This window comes from Galleria mellonella, unplaced genomic scaffold (assembly GCF_026898425.1).
Source record: "Galleria mellonella isolate WM207_F2 unplaced genomic scaffold, CSIRO_AGI_GalMel_v1 utg59, whole genome shotgun sequence".
NCBI classification, from domain to species: Eukaryota; Metazoa; Arthropoda; class Insecta; order Lepidoptera; family Pyralidae; genus Galleria; species Galleria mellonella.
This window is the reverse complement of record NW_026442125.1, coordinates 1,789,171-1,811,724: the sequence shown is the minus strand read 5'-3', so window position 1 is coordinate 1,811,724 and position 22,554 is coordinate 1,789,171. Positions and strand designations below refer to the sequence as shown.

Genomic DNA, 22,554 nt, shown 5'->3' with positions numbered 1-22,554 from the left:
AGTATACTGTTTCACCCATGATACCCCCCATGCGTTGCCATTCCTGAGGACTCAGGTGTTATTCCTCTGTACCCAGTAAATATATATATGGATATAATAGAAGGAGACTTTGTTTAAAAGTCATCTGCTTGAGTACCTCTGTCCCATTCGTGTTTCAACCGTGAAGCAATTGTGTTTGCATGGCTCTGTTTTGGTTTGAAGGGTGGGATATGGTGATGGAATTACAAGGTACAGAGACACAACACCCTAGTCCTCAGGAATAGCAATGCATGAAGGTTATCACAGACAACACTTTTATATTTTATTATATCCATGATATAGTACATGTCTGTAGGCAACAATTATCACTTTCCATCAGGTGGGCCGTCAGCTTATTTGCCATTCTAAGTTGTATAAATTATTATTTAAGAAAAACAATATTTTATTTTTTAAATAGCTTTAAACGGGAATTAGGTCTCAATACATTTATATATTTTAAGCGTGTACATGTATATTACGCGATATGATTGTTAATTTTTAATCGATTTTGGACAGGTCAAGATGACCTGTCAAAATCGATTAAAAATTAATCGTCAGCAATAAAACAATCGGCAGAAACCATTCCTTTGTTGGCTTATATTTTTTTTAATGTTTTTGGAGAATTTATTCTACATATTTGAATGAACCATAAAAAATATCTTCAAAATTTTATCAACCAATTAGATTTTATTACTAAACGTTGTCTCCTATACAGATTACCATGAAAAAAAAATCTATGAAGTCTACAATCATACACTATTTAAATCTGAAAAAAAGTTTATTCCAATTGAATTAAGGTTGAAATTACGTTAAAACCAGTTATTTTTATTTTAAAACTACGATACCAAATTTGATAAAGTACCTATGAAATTATTCTGTAAATATGTCCTTTTAGTTTTTTTTTTTACAACACAGGTGGCAAACGAGCATGCGGCTCACCTGATGGTAAGTGACTACCGCCGCCCATGATCACCCACAACACCAGAGGTATTGTAGGTGTACTGCTGGCCTTTTAAAAAGTAATATGCTCTTTTCTTGAAGATTATGTTGTCGTATCGGTTGGGAAATACTGCTGCTGGAAGTTGATTCCAGAGAGTGGTTGTACGTGGAAGAAAATGTCTTGAAAAACGCACGGTGGAAGACAAAATAGTACATTACTGCAGCAGCCAGCAACTGAGGCATTGATGGACGAACGTGCAAATGTAGGCCAAGACGAAGCCGAGGTACACATACGTGAGTCCATCAATGCCTAGTTGTGGCCAAGGCTTGTATAGTACTTTTCTCAAACAATGCGCGGGAATCAAAAACACAATTTTACTTTTTAAGTTCAATGACAAATAACGAACAATAATAATTTTTCACGCGCCATAATATTACTTTGTTTTTTATTTAATAAACAGCTTTCTATTTGCAAGCCAGATCGAAATTTAAATAAACCTTTTATTAGTTACCTCCTTGGTAGCCATGCTTCGAAATAAAATGTCATTCCATTTTTAAAATACAGGACAGATATGAGTTTACATAGTAATTTATCTGGCCGCAAAACACGACAGATATGGATTTCCATACAACTTTTGCCGGCCGCTGCCCGCATGTATTTGATCAGTACGGCAATTTTGATTTATCTCTAAGAAGATTGTCAAAATAATGTTGTCATTTCCAAGCATGTTTGAGAAAATAATATTTTCTCCTTCTTTATGAATTCGGTTGAAAACACTGTGCCTCGATAATAAAGAGGCGTGCATTAAAATGACCTATTTCAAATATTTAATACATGTATAACAGATTTATTTAATATTGGTAACACAGTGTGTGCCAGTCACGCGACCTGTTCACGAATTCACAAACTTGCTGAGAAGGAAAGTGCTCTGTGGCAGATTTGGGTCAAGCGAAACTTGATTTAATATCTACGTAAACTGTGTACTGTTCATTTGTTACTATGTGACAACACAGGTATATTAAACGTATACCATCTACACTAATATTATAAAGAGGAATGATTGTATTTTTGCGTTTTTTAGCTATAATATTTTAATATTTACAGAAAATGTACAATTTATTATTTAAATTTCTTGCAAGTTCAATACCTCTCCACAAGATGGCGTTAAATGTATTTTTACACATATGACGAACCGTTATAATATGTTTGTAATGAATAAATTCAAAAACTACTTTGCCAATTTCAAAAATTCTTTCACCATTAGAAAGCTACATTCATCCTAAGTAATACAGGCTATATTTATTGCTAGAAAAGATTAGGGATCCTTACTAAAACTTTAGTAACGTAACTCAAGGTATAAAAAAAATGCTATAAAATATCTTTCGTCGCGTGCGCTGCGGAAACTATTGGTGATACAAGAAAAGTATGTTCTACAATACAATGTTGTAAAAATGTCCACCCGTGCGAAGCTGGGACGGGCCGCTAGTTATATATGTAGCTGTATAGTTATAGAATTCACTAAATAGACACACATTTTAAACGAAATTATGAACAAATCGGAATATTCTACTAAATTTACTGATTTTTAGGGTTCCGTACCTCCAAAGAAAAAACGGAACCCTTATAGAATCACTTCGTTGTCCGTCCGTGCGTCTATCAAAACTCTTTTTCTTAGGAACGCGTGGAGGTATCAAGTTGAAATGAATATCATATACTCAGGTCTGCAATCTCTTAAATCAGTGAAAAATCAAGCTTCTAAATTGACGCAATCAAAAGATACGGCCGTTTATGTTCCACTTATATCGCATATTTTGGCATTCGCAAAGGGAATCAAAACCCATAGTGTACTTCCCGTTGATCTAGAATCATTAAATGTCAGGTAAGCAGCAATGTCATGTAGCACAAGTAAAAGAATAAATCCGTAAACCGTAAATTATTAATTCACTCGAAAAAACTTGATGATTTTGTACGGAACCTTTGTTGTGCGAGTTCGACACGCACTTGACCGGCTTTTTATTTTGTACTGCTGTTGTACGTCGCTCTAAATAAAACAAGTAATAAATCGAAACATTGTATCAAATTTATTAATTCCCGTTTTGAACTACTGTTGAGAATCTGCTGATTTTATCTTTATACTGATCTGATACAGTAAGCAAACTATATTATGGTCGGGCCAATTATTCTATTATTTACATTATTGTTGATTTTTAAGAAAAAAATTTTTTTTTATACAACTTATAATGGCAAACAAGCTGACGGCCCACCTGATGGAAAGTGGTAACCGTCGCCTATACACATGAGCAGTACCATGAACATAACAGAGTATACTGTTTCGCCCATGATACCCCCCATGCGTTGCCATTCCTGAGGACTCAGGACCCAAACACAGCCATGCAAACACAACTGCTTCACGGTTGAAACACGAATGAGACAGAAGTACCCAAGCAATCGACTTTTGTACAAAGTCTTCCTCTGGTAAATAAATAAAATAAATAAATATATTGAAAATATTATTATAATTTTTATTCAAAATTATATATATATATATTGCGATTAATATTGTTTTCCTTTTATAGAGCGAAATATACTGTATCAACAATTCATATTTGAAACAGAGTAAACGGAATGAGTCACTTAATGGGAAGAGATTACTGTCATCTCGAACTGCGCTATGACTTTTGATACAATCGAATTGGGTCAAATCAAAACCGCTTCAGTAAGAAATCAAAAATAACTTTCCTTTGATTCGCTATTAAGTGTTATTTAAAATTATGTCAATTTTATTGCGTCAAAAGTTCTAAATACGAGTATTATTATAAATGTAAAAGTGACATTACAGGATTTTTTGAACAATTTTCGATAAGTATAGTGTAGTACAAAAGGCGGTCTTATTGCTAAGCAATCTCTTCCAGACAACTTTTGGGTAGAAAGTATTAAAGAATAAATAGGTAGGTGGCGCGTTAAAAAAAATAGATCTGTAAAAATAATATAAAATAATAAATATCTGTGACAGTATAATTATATTCACATACATAAATAAACATATGTATATATATGTATATATGTGTATATGTATGTGTGTATATGTACATACAAATATACAACACTAACACACATATATAACACACGAAATAAGGAGGATTTTCTTTTATAGGTGATAATGAAATAGTAACCCCACACGCGCTATCACCGTATCGTATACACCGGCGGGGTACCAGTGGAGGATGACAGGTGAGGATGAAGCGGGTCAGTAAGCCAATCGTGACGAATTCAATGAGAATTGTTCACGGTGGTTTCCAGGGGGAACCACTTGGAGGTCGACCTAATAGGGCATATTGCTAGCAATGGGGCTGTCATACCCCATTGCTAACAATCCCTTCCCCCCAATAAGGAGGACTAAATAATTATAAGGATAGGTAGTGGGGTTTAATTAGGTTTTCAAAAAAGGGGAAAGATTGAGGACACCGTATATAGGTAGAGAGTGAGTTCCACAAACGAACTGCTTGCACGGAAAAGGATTTGGAGTAGAAAGAGGAAGAATGAGTGGGAATTTTGAGTTAAAGGTTGTCAGTATAGTTGTTTTAAAATAAATAAAATCGAGGCAAATTGAAAATAATTTGAAAGAATCATTACGATAAACATTAGCTGTATGGATAGAGCCATTTGTTTTCGCTTTTGGAATAAATATAATGAAAACAAAATTACCAATCGTCACAAAATTAGATTCAATTTTACTACACTAGGTTTTATTGTATTGTATTGTAAAATCTTTATTGTACATAATTCAAATTAAGCACTGATAAATGATTTAATATACAATGGTGGACTTATCTCATAAAGGGATCCCTTACAGTCAACCTTTGAGAAGCTATAGAATGAAAGAAAACTATAGAATGTATAAGGGTAATAACCGTACAATTAAAGATAAACTAAATAATACCCAGTAAAAAAATTGAATATATAATACAATAAAAACAGCTCTATATACCTACATATGTAAATAATAAAAGTACATGAATAATTATATAACATTAATACATAAATAAATAAAAACTTACACACATTATGGCAGTCCATATAACTGGTTATTTAATTAGAATTATTTTGTTTAATTCCGCTACCAATCCTCGAGTGTTTATTCCAATATTTAAATGGAATATGGTTTTAACCAAATAATAAAAAATAATCAACTAAACAGTAAAACATTGAGTAATTTAGTTATTACATCCAAATAATAATAATAATAAAGATTTATTGCACATAAAAGTATACAGTCATGGGCTTACAGAAATTTCAAAGTGAATTATATGTGTATAAAATGTATCATTATGCCCAGCACATTAGTGTCTAAACTAGGCCTAGCCTGTATCTTAGACACCAATGCCTTCTATTAGATACATATGTTCGTGCAGTTTCGCTATATTAAAATAGTACAGGATTCAGTAAACAACATGTTTTATATTACTAAAATAGGGTATCTGTAAAATAAATTACAATGTTGTATCAAAAAATAATTTATGTTGCTTCAATTGAAGCTGTTTTGTTTGGAGAAATACAATTTTATTATTATGTTTATTTGTTATAAACAAACAAATAAATATTCCTTTATTATTTTATTACTATTATTACTATTATAATATCAGTTTACGTACGAATGAAATACCTTTAAAAATTATTATTTTTAAGTCACTTTAAAAATTTATACAAGTTTTAAATCTAAATAAAATTTCTATTTCGTATTAATAATTCAGATAAGAAAAATATATGTCACCCAGTATATATGTATTCACAACTCTACTATTTTGTAGATGTCAGCCACACTTGTTGGGTACAATAATAATTGCTGTCCTTAAAGTGAATTGTTTGACATTTGTATTGTGTTAGGCGACACTGTATACAGGTAAAATGTAACCACTCGATTTAACTAACTGCGGAGTTTACGTTTAACAATTACTCTAATTAGGATGCAAGAGATTCTCTTAATGTAATTTAATAGGAGTATTTATCTGTTAATCATTAGATAATGATGCTGAAAGACTAAGAGTCATTTTCAGAAAAAGGTTTTTCTGTTTTCTTGTACACCAGTAACAAAGAATTGAAAATTGTATTCGCCCATGATAACCCCCATGCGTTGCCATTCCTGAGGACTCAGGTGTTATTCCTCTGTACCCAGTAAATTCACGCCATATCCCACCTTTCAAACCGAAACACAGCCATGTAAACACAACTGCTTCACGGTTGAAACACGAATTGTACAGAGGTACCCAAGCAATCGACTTTTGTACAAAGTCTTCCACTGGTGACACATAATACCTTTCTTCCTTATGCAGTCGGTTAAAAATATGGTGCAATCTATGAAATATTAATGACCGGAACATTTACATTTCCACTTTATAAATATTAATTGGTTAGTTTTAACCGTATCGTCGAATAATGGTTTTGAAAAGTTATTAATATTTAAAATTCAATTTGACATATGTGAAAATGTATTATTCAATAGTTCCACTGAGTTAAGTTTTTATTTCCTGGCATTTCTTGTTTCATATACTGGACAAAATTGTCCTAATTTTTTCTTTTTATTGTTTTCATTTTTTATTTTCTTAATGTTGGTAATAAAGGTTATCTATGTATCTATCTATGTATCTATCTATCTAAGTTTGTGCTACACTAGTACATTCTGACTCTACCAGTGACAAGCGAATTCGTCGATAGAATCGACATCGCTAGTGAAGCCGTAAGTTGGAATAAATCACTCGGGGGGTAAAAGGATTGTTAGCAATGGAGTTTAACAGCCCCATTACTAGCAATATGCTTTATTAGGTCGACCTCCACGTGGTTCCCCTTGGAAACCATCGTGAACAATTCTTGTTGAATTCATCACGATGGGCTAACTGACCTGCTTCATCCTCACCTATCATTCTTCACTGGTGCCCCGTCGGTGTATACCGATAGCGCGGGTGGGGTTACCATTCCATTATCATCCATTAAAAAAAAAATAAGTCACTCGGCGTTGCTATCTCATTCTATCTCACGGACTCGCTAGCGATGTCGTTTCCATCGACGAATTCGTTTGCCATTTGTCTAGAGGCTCTGAACGAGAATCGAACCTCATTAACGTAACGAAACATCCTTAATACAGCACTACGAAGGTCTTCAAATTATCATATTTCATATTTATTGTGGTATAAAAAACAATTTATACCAGAGGGAGACTTTGTACAAAAGTCGATTGCTTGGGTACTTCTGTCCCATTCGTGTTTCAACCGTAAAGCAGTTGTGTTTGCATGGCTGTGTTTCGGTTTGAAGGGTGGGATATGGCGTGAAATTATGGGATACAGAGGAAAAACACCTGAGTCCTCAGGAATGGCAACGCATGGGGGGTATCATGGGCGAAACAGTATACTCTGTTATGTCCATGGTACTGTTTATTTTTATAGGCGACGGTTACCACTTTCCATCAGGTGGGCCGTCAGATTGTTTGCCATTTTAAGTTGTATAAAAAAAAAACAATTTCACGGCTAATTCCCTTCAGGTGATCAATCATATGTTTTGTAAAGAAATTTACATACGCATCCTGTTAATATTATAAATGCGAGAGTTTGTAATGTTGGATAGATGGGTGGGTGTTTATACTGTTTCGCCCATGATACCCCCCTATGCGTTGCCATTCCTGAGGATTCAGGTGTTATTTCTCTGTACCCAGTAAATTCACGCCATATCCCACCCTTCAAACCGAAACATAGCCATGCAAACACAACTGCTTCACAGTTGAAACACGAATGGGACAGAGGTAGCCAAGCAATCGACTTTTGTACAAAGTCTCCCTCTGGTGTCTTTGTACAAAAGTCCCGGTACAGAATAGGTCATCTCTTTCGTCCCCGTTGGTGAAGTAAGAGGCGACTAAGGTAACTTAGAGATGGCCATCAGCCTCTTTAAATGTCACCAAAATTCTAACTGCAGTTGCCAACCCGTCTGCCGAGCGTGGCAACTACTGGCAACCCCTCCCCCCCCCAATAGGGGGAGGCCTATGTTCAGCACTGGACAATTAAGGGCTGATATAATAACGATACTAACGCACCGTATTCAGCTGTCAAATTAATGTGAACAGCTCTAAATATTTTGACGTCTTCCATTCATTTTTTTGTTAACAAAAAATATTTATCTCTTAAGAAAAAAAATTGTGAAGTATTTTCGTTTTGGAATATACTTTTAAATTATTAATAATGACTTCGATCTCTTTATTTATCAATCGCCATCATCATCATCATCATCTCAGCCGTTGTCTGTCCACTGCTGAATATAGACTTCCTCGATAAACTGCTATAAGGTATGTTCCCGACTTACATCTATTTGACTCCCAGCAATGCATTTGTCGGTCGTTATTCCATCTAGTTGGTAGTCGACATACTCTGCGTTTGTCTTTATAGGGTCGTCAAATAAGAACCTTTTTTTTCCCATGTGCATTAATAAATCATTAATAAAGTTAATGTCGCATACTAAAATTTCTTATTAAATTTAGCTTTGAATCCACCTTTTGCACCATTCCAATTTGTGGCCAATAAAGTTAATAAAAAGACTTCTGAATTCAACTCAGATTTCTTGGGATTTTTTAACATTATTTACGGCGAAATCATATTTTTGCCTTCCATTTGCATTTGTTACTCCGGTTATCGTGCTCGCCTCCAATTTTTTCGGATCTTCTTTCGCCTACGAATATTTTATGTTGTCCTCGATATAAAATGCTATTCGTTTGCATTTACCCGTTTCTAACATTTTAATGGATGGTTATTTACGATGACATATTTTGTGCTTTATTTATATATCTAATAGAGATCAAATTAGCATTATTATTTTGAGCTATATTTATTATTATTTACATTTTCTACAATATTATTTAGGCTTTAACATCGAACAAGGAACAACATCGGATCATTGCTATTGTAAATAAGTAACCAAATAGATTTTATTTTTTATTCTGTAATAATATTTTACAAATTAATTATGCATTATAATAATTAAAAATTATATTTACAAATTGTTAATTATTATAATGCCTAATTAATGTCAGTTCGTGAATGTATTATTTAATTTTTTCGTAGCTATATGATACAAACAGTATTTATAAGTACACCATAAAAAAAAATATAATTATAATACTCACCATTAGGAAATCCCTTGTATCAACGTGAACTTCATCAAAGTCATCACACACAAAAAAACATACTCCATTGCACACTACATTCACGGTAATTCACTTACACGTAACTACGCTCGCATACACGTATGTGTTAAAAGTCCATCGGGTAGAAAAGTGTTTGCCAAAATCACATATCAATAAAGCCGTTCAACGACACCTTCGCGTGGTCATTGGCGCGTTCCAATTTTGAAATTAATATAATAATTTTACCATCGGCATGTTTAGGGGGGCGCGGTAACACGGTGCGGCGAGGCGCGCCGCTTCACTGACGGAGTTTGACGGGGTGGTGGTTCTGCGCATGCCTGCCCGCGCAGCCTCGTCTGAAAAGAGATGAAAATGGCGCGTGCCGATTGTTGGCACGACGGATGCCGAATTGTGACGAATATTCTCAGCTGCCGTGACGCAGGGCTCGTTAACGGTTTCTCTGAGCGTCGCCCGACGATAAATCGTAGTTAATTCTGTTATTGTGTTACGGATTTATGGGTATGTTAGCTTATTGTGAATACGTATCGCTTTAGAAACGATTTGTTATTGTGTACGAAAATATTATTTGCGTCTGTATGTTTTTAATTAAATAACTTTGCGAGTGAAATGCATTGTTACAAAATTTCAATTTTGGAATTTCAATCAATTTTATAGACTTACCGGAACTGGTCGATTGAAACTTTATATTGAATTGTCAACAACAAAGAATTACACTTTATTAAGAAAGTATATGTACCTACATATATATCGTATGACATGAATAATTTTCTTATTAAAAAAAAGTATCATCAAACTCGTGTAGAAAAGATAAGACGAGTCTATCCATCCCTGAACTTTCAGCACGACCACAGCATAGCTGTTGACTGTATAGCTCTTTCGGCCTCCATCGGCAACTTTCGGTTTTCGTCGGCCGCTCGTAAACGGGACGCTATTTTTACGACCTTACAGTTACGCGCTCACAAAAATATCAGCGCAGTTCCACTCGACTGTACCACTATCGGTCTAGGGTTGAAACTCCACTGGCAGTTTATGCAGGTTATTGTTACCGCGAAGAATCGGACCGTGATAGCCTTTTCTGAATTTTTTCCGGCTATCTTTCTTTGAGTAAAGGGATAAACATGTGTATACAGTTTTGTTGTGGGAAATATATTCATCCATGTCTTTTACAACTCTCGGTTCGTTACACTTTAAATACAGTTAATCCATCTTTTTCGCTTTTTTGTTATATTTATGTCACTCTAAGGGCATAGATAAAACGTTTTGTGTATTATGTCTCGAAACCCTATGTTCTCGTGTCGTATGTGAGACACCGCTTTCAGTTTCAATAGGCTGTGAAAGTTTTCAGTTGTACTAGCGATTCGGCCCGGTTTCGCACGTGTATTTGGAATTTTCGAAAACGTATTACTTGTATTAGTTGCTGATAATGTAATAGACTTTCTATAGGTGAAAGAATTTTTAAAATCGGTTGAGTTGTTTTCGAGTTTATTGGTTACAAATAAATAAACAATCAAATCTTATTTTTTTCTAATATTGATATAAATAATTAATGCCTTAGATATGATAAATAAGGAAACTAGACAGAGAACAAAGATATGGTATATTTAATTCCCATAAAAGACTAGCTAAAGTGACTTCATATTCACAAAGATTTTGGGGAGATTTTAATAAAAAAAAAATGTTTCCTTTGAGTGAAATTTACTAGCGTTAATATTTAAGACACTTTCCTTCCACCGACCGCCTTTTATTTCCACTCTGTATAATATTGCAATTATCATATCTTCGTGCCCACTAGTGGGACGTTAATGGGGACTCTTAGAATGAATAAATATTACATTATTTGGTGATCCACCAAGAAAGGTAATTTCTAAGTTCCGAATCGACATATCTTATTGTGCCCACACGTTTGTGCCAAAAACGGCCTTATAGTCGAAGAGTAATGTTTTGGAGAGTTCCTTCATTATGTACACTAGCAATATTCGAATACGCTTACTTACGCCTTTTGTATAATTTCTGATTTAAATTAATTGTACTCTTATTTACTATTTTTTTTTAATGGATGATAATGGAATAAGATCCATCGGTGCACACTGCCTGGGCACCAGTGATGGATGATAGGTGAGGATAACGCAGGTCAGTTAGCCCATAGTGACGAATTCACTAAAGAACCAATCACGATGATTTCCAGGGGGATCCACGAGGAAGTCGACCTGACAGGGTATGTTGCTAGTAATAGGGTTACTAATCCCCATCTCTAACAATCCATTTCCCTCCTGTATTTACTATTTTACAAATGGCGCGCGTAATACCTCTGGTATTGCAGGCGTTCATAGGCTACGGTAAAAAACATTTTTGAACCTTAAATGATTACATCACTATATATATTCATATGTATTAGTTTATCCATATATATTAAAAGTAATGTTTATGTATTATATGTGCATTTCTTATGTGTATGTATTGTGTATTGCCTTAATGTGTTACTATAATTGTCACATATTTTTCACCACGTCTGCCCTTCATACGCTTTCTGTTTTCACCTAATGGTTAGCTGGTAGAGAATGCCATATGGCATTAAGCTCGCCATTTGTACAAAATTTTATTGTGCAATAAAGAATAAATAAATAAATAAACACTATCAAATAATTGAACAAGTGAGTGTATGTTGGCGAAACTCTGTTGGGTAATACCCAAGGGTAATATTTAATTTTACTATTAGGTCTGCTTCCACGTTGTATAATTTAGGGTTTGCAATAACAGGAACTTCCGATTATTGCCTTTTGTTGGTTCCACTTTAAAAACTAACGCTTTGCGCACTGGCGGAAATGAATTATGTTTATTCATGAAACCCAATGAGCAAGTGGTACGATTCAGTTGAAGCTTGTGAATATTTTTGTACACTGTAATGTTAACTTGTTATTGTTGAGCGGCTTCGAGAAAGCTGCTTTTAGCCGTTTTGATAATTCGGTTTTTTTTTTATAAAAACAACAGAAAAACGAGCTTGCAGCTTATGTGATGATAAGTGATTACCACCGTTCACGAGCATCTGCAACATCAGAGAAATTGCAGGTGTTTTACCAGAGGGAGACTTTGTACAAAAGTCGATCGCTTGGGTACCTCTGTCCCGTTCGTGTTTCAACCGTGAAGCAGTTGTGTTTGCATGACTGTGTTTCAGTTTGAAGGGTGGGATATGGCGAGAATTTACTGGGTACAAAGGAATAACACCTGAGTCCTCAGGAATGGCAACGCATTCGGGGTATCATGGGCGAAACAGTATACTCTGTTATGTTCATGGTACTGCTCATATCTATAGGCAACGGTTACCACTTTCCATCAGGTGGGCCGGCAGCTTGTTTGCCATTCTAAGTTGTATAAAATAAATAAAATAGGTGTGCTGCCGGCCTTTTAAAATGATATATTCTTTTTTCTTGAAGGTTACGATGTCGTATCGATTCGGAAATACTACTGCTGGAACTTGATTCCAAAGAATGGTTGTGCATGGAAGAAAGTAATAAAAAACGCATGGTGGAGGATAGCCACTCGACCAGATGATTGGGATGGAACTTTAGTTTGTGGTGGATTGTACGATTGCAAAATTTAGTAGCAGGTATCAGGTATCTGAAGAATTCTTCAGAATATTCCTAAGATTTTATTTAGTTGTTCATCCCATATTTACTTTGTAATAAAGTTTTTGCTATTCTTTCTGCTTCGGACAACTTCATAATAGATTCTAGTATTTTCTTAGAAGACGGTATTTAAGTAATAATTTCCGCAATCCTAAATCGATTTCGATGATTCTTATTTTAGCTTATCTAGGTTATGTATCTTTTAACAGATATATACAGTTAAATATTCACTGCTGAACATAGCCTTCCCCATAAGGGGGGTTTTGCCAGTAGTTGCCACACTTGGCAACTGCAATTTGGATTTTGGTAATGTTATAAGAGGGATGCTGCTGCCCATCCCTCCACCATAAGCTCTCTTAGTCACCTCTTACCACAACTACGGGAAAGGATGGGATGGCCTATTCTATGCCGGGACGTACACAACTAACAATAGAATATACAGAAAGAAAGGGATCGTTAGTAATGAAAGTCTACAAGCCTCACAATTAACAATAAATCAGAAATTAAACTAAAAAATCAGATCGACCTCCACGTGGTTCCCTTTGGAAACCATAGTGGTTAATTCACGTTAAATTCATCACAATAAGCCAACTGGCCTGCTTTTATTCTCACCTATAATTTCTCACCGCTGTCTCACCAGCGCATACTGATAGCGTAGGCGGAGTTAAACACTCATTAAAAACTCGAATATTAATTTACCAAAAATACTATTTTCGAATCTCAACCCTGCGTCCAATTAACTCGAACCTCGTTTACTTAAAACAACGTTAAAAATAACTTCACCCGAAAATCTAGACGTGCAAATTATAATCCATTCGCGAATCGAAGTTTAATTATTTTAAAATCTCCCTGATGTTTTTCATTACATAATTTCTTAAAAAAAAAAAATCTCTCATATCTCTGTTAAGCATTAAGGAAAATTAAATTATTCAGTATTTTATCTCTGTCTGCCTAATGAGATTGGCTTAGGTGTGAAAGGGACGAACTCACATCTGTGATGGTAGAGTACTTTAATATTTAACGAACCCTTAATGAGTACTTATTGATCTTGTAAGACTGCCATTATATTAGTGTAATATTATATATATATATATATATATATATATATATATATATATATATATATATATATATATATATATATATATTCTTTATTGCACAAAAACATACAGTAACAACAATAAGTTAATAACAATGTTAGCAAAGGCGAACTTATCTCTAAAAGAGATTTCTTCCAGTCAACCTAACGCAGTGGCATAGGAAGTAGTGAATTTATGAATAACTTGAAAATGTATTTAACAAAACATTGACGGTAGAAATGAAAATTTATAGGTCCACTAGCTTATTCCCGTGGCTACGATCGTGTAAATCAGTAGGTATTTTACCAGAGGGAGACTTTGTACAAAAGTCGATTGCTTGGCTACCTCTGTCCCATTCGTGTTTCAACCGTGAAGCAGTTGTATTTGCGTGGCTATGTTTCGGTTTGAGGGTGGGATATAGCGTGAATTTACTGGGTACAGAGGAATAAGAGCTCATGAATGACAACGCATGGGGGGTATCATGGGCGAAACAGTATACTCTGTTATGTCCATGGTACTGCTCATGTCTATAGGTGACGGTTACCATTTTCCATCAGGTGGGCCGTCAGCTTGTTTGCCATTGTAAGTTGTATAAAAAAAAAGTAATATATGTATTAAATTTGAATATAACGTACCCGAATACCGATACTCGTTTAAGCGTGATACAAATATACAAACTTATACAAATTTGTTTTATTAGTAAGATTATTAATTTCCACGTTTGAATCTTTGAAAGCGTGGATTTTGGAAGTGTATAACTACTTCGTGATAGCGTATTAAGATAACATACACAAAATTCTAACCTGTAGGAATACAACTGTGATATACCGGGGGGAAGGGATCGTTAGTAATGCGGGCTACCAGTCCCATTGTTAGCAATATACCCTGTCAGGTCAACCTCCACGTGGTTCCCCCTGGAAACCATCGTGCTAAGTTCCATGTGTATTCATCACGATGGGCTGACTGACCTGCCTTTTTTCATTATTCACCTATCACCCCTCGCTGGTGCCCCGCCAGCGTATACCGGTAGCGCAGGCGGGGTTACCATTCCATTAATCATCCATTAAAAAAAAATACTGTGATATACCGCAAACAACCAAACAAACAAACATTACATAAGCAGGGAGACAGACAAAAAATACAACTAGATCGCTTTTAGCGATAAGGTTTTCTCATTGTGATTATTTCTTGTAATTGTTTATATTTATAATAAGTTTACTATTGTAATCTTTTGGAGGAAACAATAAAGAGTATCTATCTATCTATTTAATTGGTTTACCTACATCTGAAATGCGTATACCTAAATTTATATGATCGCTACCAGCAATTTAGGGTAACAAAGTGCCAATTCTAAACACGTCGGAACATTCATTCATTAAAATCCTTAACTGTAACCGAGACGGCTATTTCTTTATCCTTCCCCTAATGCCACACTTAAGGCGGGCGAGTCTGAAATATCTCTGAATTACATTTCACCAGTTTTAGCGGCGTTTCAAAGAATCGTCGAGTACTCCCCGGAGGTTCATTGGCAATTAATCGTCCGTTTTCTATGAATGCTCCACTTCACCTATAAACATTTTGGGTGTGAGTAGTTCTGTTTGTGATGTCTTGTTTGTCGTTATAAAAGAGAGTTTAATTTTTTCAAAGATTTATTTATTTATTATTGAAATAATTATAACATCGTTACAGTATGAATCAAGTCAATATTGAAATAGACTATGCTATATCATATCAACCGTTGACTGTCCACTGCAGGTCATAGGTTTTCCTCTATTGTAGGGTTTTGCCAGTAGATACCATGCTTGGCAAGCGGATTGGCAAACATAGTTAGATTGTGATGATTTAAGAAAGAGAGATTTAGGAAAGAGTGGCCCATTGATCGAGTGTAAAAATTTAATTGGTCAATAACCATTATATTTTAGACACACCACATTTAAAAGAACGGTAACAGTTGAAAATCGCTCAGTGCTATTTTTTTTTATACCACTGAGGTGGCAAACGAGCACACGGCCCACCTGATAGTAAGTGGTTACCGTAGCCTATGAACACCTGCAATACCAGAGGTATTACGCGTGCGTTGCAGACCCTGAAGAAACCTCTTTACCCCCCCTTTTGAAGAACCCCATGCTGTAGTCTCTTGGGAAAACCTCGGCAGGGAGCTCATTCCACAACCTGAGTGTTCGTGGGAGGAAACATCTCTGAAACCGCGCAGTACGCGACCATTGAGGCTGTAGGACACGAGGATGAACTCCCTGTCGATGGCGAGCCGTATGATGGCAGAAAGTGGTGGGCATCATATTGAACAATTCCTCTGAGCACAATCCATTGTACAGGCGGTAGAACACGCAGAGTGAGGCAATAATATAATAATAAGTAGTAGAATCATAAAAAAAATATGACAACGTGAAACATCTTTTGTTTATGTCTCTTTAAAAGAAAGTTTATTTCGACTTTGTTTTAATAACTCACCGTCTGTGTTTTGTCTTTGAACAAACCAAAAAAAAAAAGAAAGAAAACAGAACAAACAATTGCAAAATAACAAACGAACATCGACAATAGTAAAAACAATACCTAATAGATATACAATAATTGTTTCTTTCAAAATAAATATTTTGAAACAATCAGACCGACGTAATAATAATAGGAATAACACCTGAATCCTCAGGAATGGCAACGCATGGGGGGTATCATGGGCGAAACAGTATACTTTGTTATGTCCATGATACTGCTCATGTCTATAGGCGACGGTTACCACTTACCATCAGGTGGACCGTCAGCTTGTTTGCCATTCTAAGTTATATAAAAAAAAAAAATTAAACAACTACTATTTTCCTTTATAACAAACAGTCAATATTACAACTATTAAAGAGTTTATTAATTAAAACCGAATTAATAATTAGAAATAATTAATCAAACAGAAGCACGCTTTGGCTTATTAATTTATTTGTTCGTGAATTTATTTTGTAATTAAGTACATTTTATTCTGTAACATCTGAATAGTTTTAATAATCGAAATAATCCCTTCATTCTAATTAAAATTTCACTTTCATGTCATGAATGTTGAATTGTCGCGTAACATAATTGCTCTTTATTACGAATTTAAATTCTAATTAATATATCTGTTGTAGTCAAAACTCTTAACCAGTCAAAAGTACTATTGACTAGCAAAATCAGTCAAAAGGACTTTCATACGCACAACGGCCCAAATGAGAGGCTAAGCGCGGAAAATAGAGTCTTTCTCACAAGTACTTCTGACAAAAACTATTATTGACTCAAGCAAACGGTTAAAAGTTACTTTTGACTAAGTGATCCCCTCAAAAGTGGTTTTGACCGGTTGTATCAGTGAAAACTCTCAAAAACTCCTGACCTAAACTAATTTACTAAAATTAGATTTTTTTTTTTTGTTGGATGAAAATGGTATGGCAACCCCGCCTGCGCTAACGGGATACGCTGGCGGAGCACCAGTGAAGGGTGATAGATAAGAATGAAAACAGGCCAGTTAGCCCATCATGATGAATTCATCAGGAATTAACCATGATAGTTTCCAGGGGGAACCGCGAGGAGGTCGACCTGGTTGACTATATTGCTAGCAATGGGATTTTTAGTCTCCATTACTAACAATCCCTTTCCCCCCACTAAAATTAGATTAGGTTAGATTAGTATGTTTTATTTGTATTGATTGTAATGCCAAATTTTTCCTAATAAATTATTTCACATTTAATAAATATCTTTTTTTTCTTCATCTAACGAGTTAATAGTACTTTTGAATGTTTTTTTTATACCACTGAGATGGCAAACAAACATACGGCCCACCCAATGGCAAGTGGTTACCGTAGCCTATGAACACCTGCAATACCAGAGGTATTACGCGTGCGTTGCCGACCCTGAAGAAACCTCTTTACCTCCCTTTTGAAGAACCCCATGCTGTAGTCTCTTGGGAAAACCTCGGCAGGGAGCTCATTCCACAACCTGAGTGTTCATGGGAGGAAACATCTTTGAAACCGCGCAGTACGCGACCATTGAGGCTGTAGGACATGAGGATGAACTCCCTGTCGATAGCGAGCCGTATGATGGTAGAAAGTGGCTGTGGGCATCATATTGAACAATTATTCTCAGCACAATCCATTGTACAGGCGGTAGATGCTTTATTGCAGTTAAAACTACGTTTGACTAAGAGCGTCAGTTAAAAGTACTTTTAACCGCAAATTTGCAGTCAAAAGTACTTTTGTCTTATTTTGCTAGTCAATAGTACTTTTGACTGGTTAAGAGTTTTAACTGCAACATATCTATGTTTACGTGTGAGATTTATTTGCCTAGTTAGGATTCCTACTATATTAATTCTAATTTGAAATTACTAAACCTATATTCTTACTAACAATATGAAATTTTATAAAAGTATTTGTATGTTTGTATATTTGTTACTCACCATCATTATTATAACAGACGTTAAATGTCCACTGCTAAATATACCCCTTTTACAGGGGAGTGTCAGTAGTTGCCACGATTGACGGGCGGGTTGGCAACCGCATCGCACCAAGATCGATTAGGTTTACAGAGTTTTTTTTCTGAAGGTCAAACATAACATCTGATTAATGCTCCATTTTTACATCATCATCATCATCATGTCAGCCTTTAACTGTCCACTGCTGAACAAAAGCCATGCCCTTGGGAAGTTCTGCCAGTAGTTGCCACGCTTGACCAATGGATTGGCAACCGCAGTTAGGCGGAGGGAGAAGGGATTGTTAGTAATTGGGATTAGTAGTCCCAATGCCTAATTGTCAGGTCAACCTCCTTGTGGTTTCCCCTGGAAACTATCTTGATTGATTTATTGTTGGATACGTCACGGTGGACTAACTGCTTTCATATTCACCTGTCATCTCTCAATGGTGCCCCGCCAGTGTATACCGATAGCTTTTTTTTATACAACTTAGAATGGCAAACAAGCTGATGGAAAGTGGTAACCGTCGCCTATAGAGATGAGCAGTACCATTGACATAACAGAGTATACTGTTTCGCCCATGATACCTGTTGCCATTCCTGAGGACTCAGGTGTTATTCCTCTGTACCCTGTAAAATCACGCCATATCCCACCCTTCTAACTGAAACACAGCCATGCAAACACAACTACTTTACGGTTGAAACACGAATGGGACAGAGGTACTCAAGCAAACGACTTTTGTACAAAGTCTCCCTCAGGCGGGGTTACCATTCCATTGTCATCCACAGTTAGGCTTTAAAAGGAACTTTCTTGCCCATCCCTTGCCCTCCCTTAGTCGCCTCTTACGTCACCCATGTGAAAGGAAGGGGTTGTCTCTTCTAAGCCGGGATCACACGGATTTCATTTTACACTCCTTTCAAAGTACGCGAACGAAGTTGTGTGCAAAAGCTAAGCTTAACACGTGTATAAAAATAGGTTCTAGGTTCGACCCCTTTTAAAATCCAATAATCCAATAATCACGAGTGCCTGACTGTCAATATTCAATATCCAAATAGACAAATGTGCGTATAATCTGCCCAAAACCCTACTCTCATTACAATGGTCCCAAGAATGTATCCCTAAAATGAATTAAATAATTAATTACCGACTTTGTGAAGGTCCTTTTAAGTCTTTAAGAGGATTTGTCTAGACATATTGGTCTGAAAGAAGTTTTATAAATTATTATTGGATTTTTTGGATTTTTTTTTTTATATATTAGTTTATATCTGCCACCACTGAACATTGGCCTCCCAATAGGCCTTTGGAGGTTTGAAAATAGTTGTCGCAATTGGCAGGCTGTTTGGCAACCGCAGTTAAGCTTTGGTGATGTTTTAAGAGTGACACTGCTGTTCATCTGTTGATCATTCAGTTTCCTTAGTCTCTTCATAAGACAGCTATAGGGGTTGGTCAATTCTATACCGGGATCAGACGGCGATATATTAGTAATTACATTAGTTATTTGGTCCCAATTCTGATCCTATTAAGTCTTAACCTTAGACATCGTTTTTCTAAAGTTATCTTTTAATCTTTACAATATATATTATTTTTTAATGGAACAGTAAAGAGTTTTTATTCATTCTTAAGTTAATATATTTTAGGTTTTACCAGAGGGAGACTTTGTACAAAAGTCGATTGCTTGGGTACCTCTGTCCAATTCGTGTTTCAACCGTAAAGCAGTTGTGTTTGCATGGCTGTGTTTCGGTTTGAAGGGTGGGATATGGCGTGAGTTTACTGGGTACAGAGGAATAACACCTGAGTCCTCGGGAATGGCAACGCATGGGGGGTATCATGGGCAAAACAGTATACTCTGTTATGTCCATGCTACTGCTCACGTCTATAGTTGACGGTTACCACTTTCCATCAGAAAGGCAGTCAGCTTGTTTCCCATTCTAAGTAGCATAAAAAAACATACACATAATGCATACGAAATACATATATAATACATAAACAATATTAATACACATGTTGTTCATTTTATCTTAATAACATCATGTATAAACAATGGGGACTACAAGGTAAATTGCTCTATTAGATTCCGTTTAATAATAATATCTATCAAATTACCTATTACCACTTATACTTCCCTCCTTTCCAAGCTACACCAGTGTTCTCGTTAAATACCGCAACATGCGACTCGCAGAATAATCTCAATTTGTCGCATAAATGATTTACCTCCACTACATACATATTATGTAGGAGGAGGAACAAACATAAATTATTTGGATAACAATAAACCTTGCTGTACTAATAAAGAAAACAAAACAATATCCTAAAGGCCGTATTTGCAAAGTAAATCATAAGTCAAGCGATGCATGAAAGCAGTGTATACCGGGCGGAAAGCATAGATTATGAATTGTCGCAGACTATCCATGTTGGTATAAATAATTGTTAAGTTTACAATTCTAAAAATTACTGAGTTATGTTGTGATAGATTTTACAATGATATGAAATTAAATGTTGGTAAAAACTTGGTTAAAATTTATACTAACGTTAGAGTTAACCGACCACTATTTAACATAGGTGTTACCCTTGAGGGGGGTTAGTGTAGGAGATTCAAAATATTTTACCGTGTTTCAACCTATATCTTTGAGCGATTTTTTCTATAAAACAAGGGGCAAACGAGCACGCGGCTCACTTGATGATAAGTGATTACCGCCGTCCAAGATCACCTGCAACACCAGAGGCTTTGCAGGTGTACTGCCAGACTTTTAAAAAGAAATCCGCTCTTCTCTTGAAGGTTATAATGTCGTATCGGTTCGGAAATACTGCTGCTGGAATGTCTAGTTTTAAAAAAGAGAACGTACCACTCTAAATGCTTGTTTGCTGGATTAATAAGTATTTTTTCACGCTACGTTTAAAGGATCCGAGATCATAGAATGAAGGATACAAATCGCAGGAAATGCCATTCCATATTATTGTACGGTACTGTTTACGTAAGAGTCGGCAAACTTATTAGCGGTCTACCATGCATGGATGCAGTTTTTGGCCTATACTCGTGGTAAGATATCAAAAAGTGGAAGGTTCAATAAGGGAATTAAGTTCTTTTGAGCACTCCTCGTAGAACCAGAGGGAGACTTTGTACAAAAGTCGATTGCTTGGGTACCTCTATCCCATTCGTGTTTCAACCGTAAAGCAGTTGTGTTTGCATGGCTGTGTTTCGGTTTGAAGGGTGGAATATGGCGTGAATTTACTGGGTACTGAGGAATAACACCTACTCAGGAATGGCAACGCATGGGGGGTATCATGGGTGAAACAGTATACTCTGTTATGTCCATAGTACTGTTCATGTCTATAAGCGACGATTACCACTTTCCATCAGGTGGGCCGTCAGCTTGTTTGCTATTCTAAGTCGTATAAAAAAAAGAATACGCGACAGAAGAAAAGGTTAAGAGTTAAAAATTTTTGCTTAAAGAAGTATAACAATATAGTAATTATCTGTCTTATTTATTTATTTATTTGTAAAAAGAAAACTAGGAATAATTTACATAAAAAAAGCTACAAAATAACAACAATAAAGTCACTTATAGGTTTTTATCTTAGACCTGGTGATCTGTACTACAGGTCTTAACCTATTACAGACACCAGCTCCTCACAGCAGAGTTCCATATTATTTTAATTTAATTTTATCCTAAATACCTATGTGTAAATTTAAGTTGTTTGTGAGGAGACATAAATAAATACATTATTATATTATTATTGTTATTATCAATAGACTTGGTGTAGAAAATTTGGCAGTGTTTGCCTCAAATAAATAAACCAAAGAGTTATAGAATTATTTATCTCAGACACCCACACAAAAATCAATTCAAAAGCAATTTAACAATTTTCAAAGTTTCTGATTGATTATTTAAAAAGTATCCTGTTAGCGACCTTCGACGTTAATCGCAGAATACATATAAATCTACCTAATCTAAAATTCCTAAAACAAATATTCAAAAATTTTGTTTTTTCATCCCCTGACTGGTCTTGCAGTATCATGATATTATCTAAGTTGTCCTGATGTGGTAACACCGATACAACATATAAAATGAATTCTAAATTTCATTAAGTGCTCACAATCAGTATTACAAAATAAAAGGTTTTTTTTTTTATATACAACTTAGAATGGCAAACAAGCTGACGGTCCACCTGATGGAAAGTGGTAACCGTCGCCTATAGACATGAGCAGTACCATGGACATAACAGAGTATACTGTTTCGCCCATGTCACCTCCCATGCGCTGCCATTCCTGAGGA

At 35.5% G+C, this 22,554-nt stretch overlaps 1 protein-coding gene across 1 annotated transcript in view; it reads right to left on the bottom strand.

The window, feature by feature from the left end:
• Window positions 1–9,413, bottom strand: part of LOC113522707 (neuroligin-4, Y-linked) — a 138,746-nt gene extending 129,333 nt beyond the window's left edge. The window contains exon 1 of the mRNA XM_026908490.3: window positions 9,120–9,413. The gene's annotated coding sequence lies outside the window, so the exon portion shown is untranslated. The remainder of the gene's footprint in view (window positions 1–9,119) is intronic.
• Window positions 9,414–22,554: the final 13,141 nt, after the last annotated feature.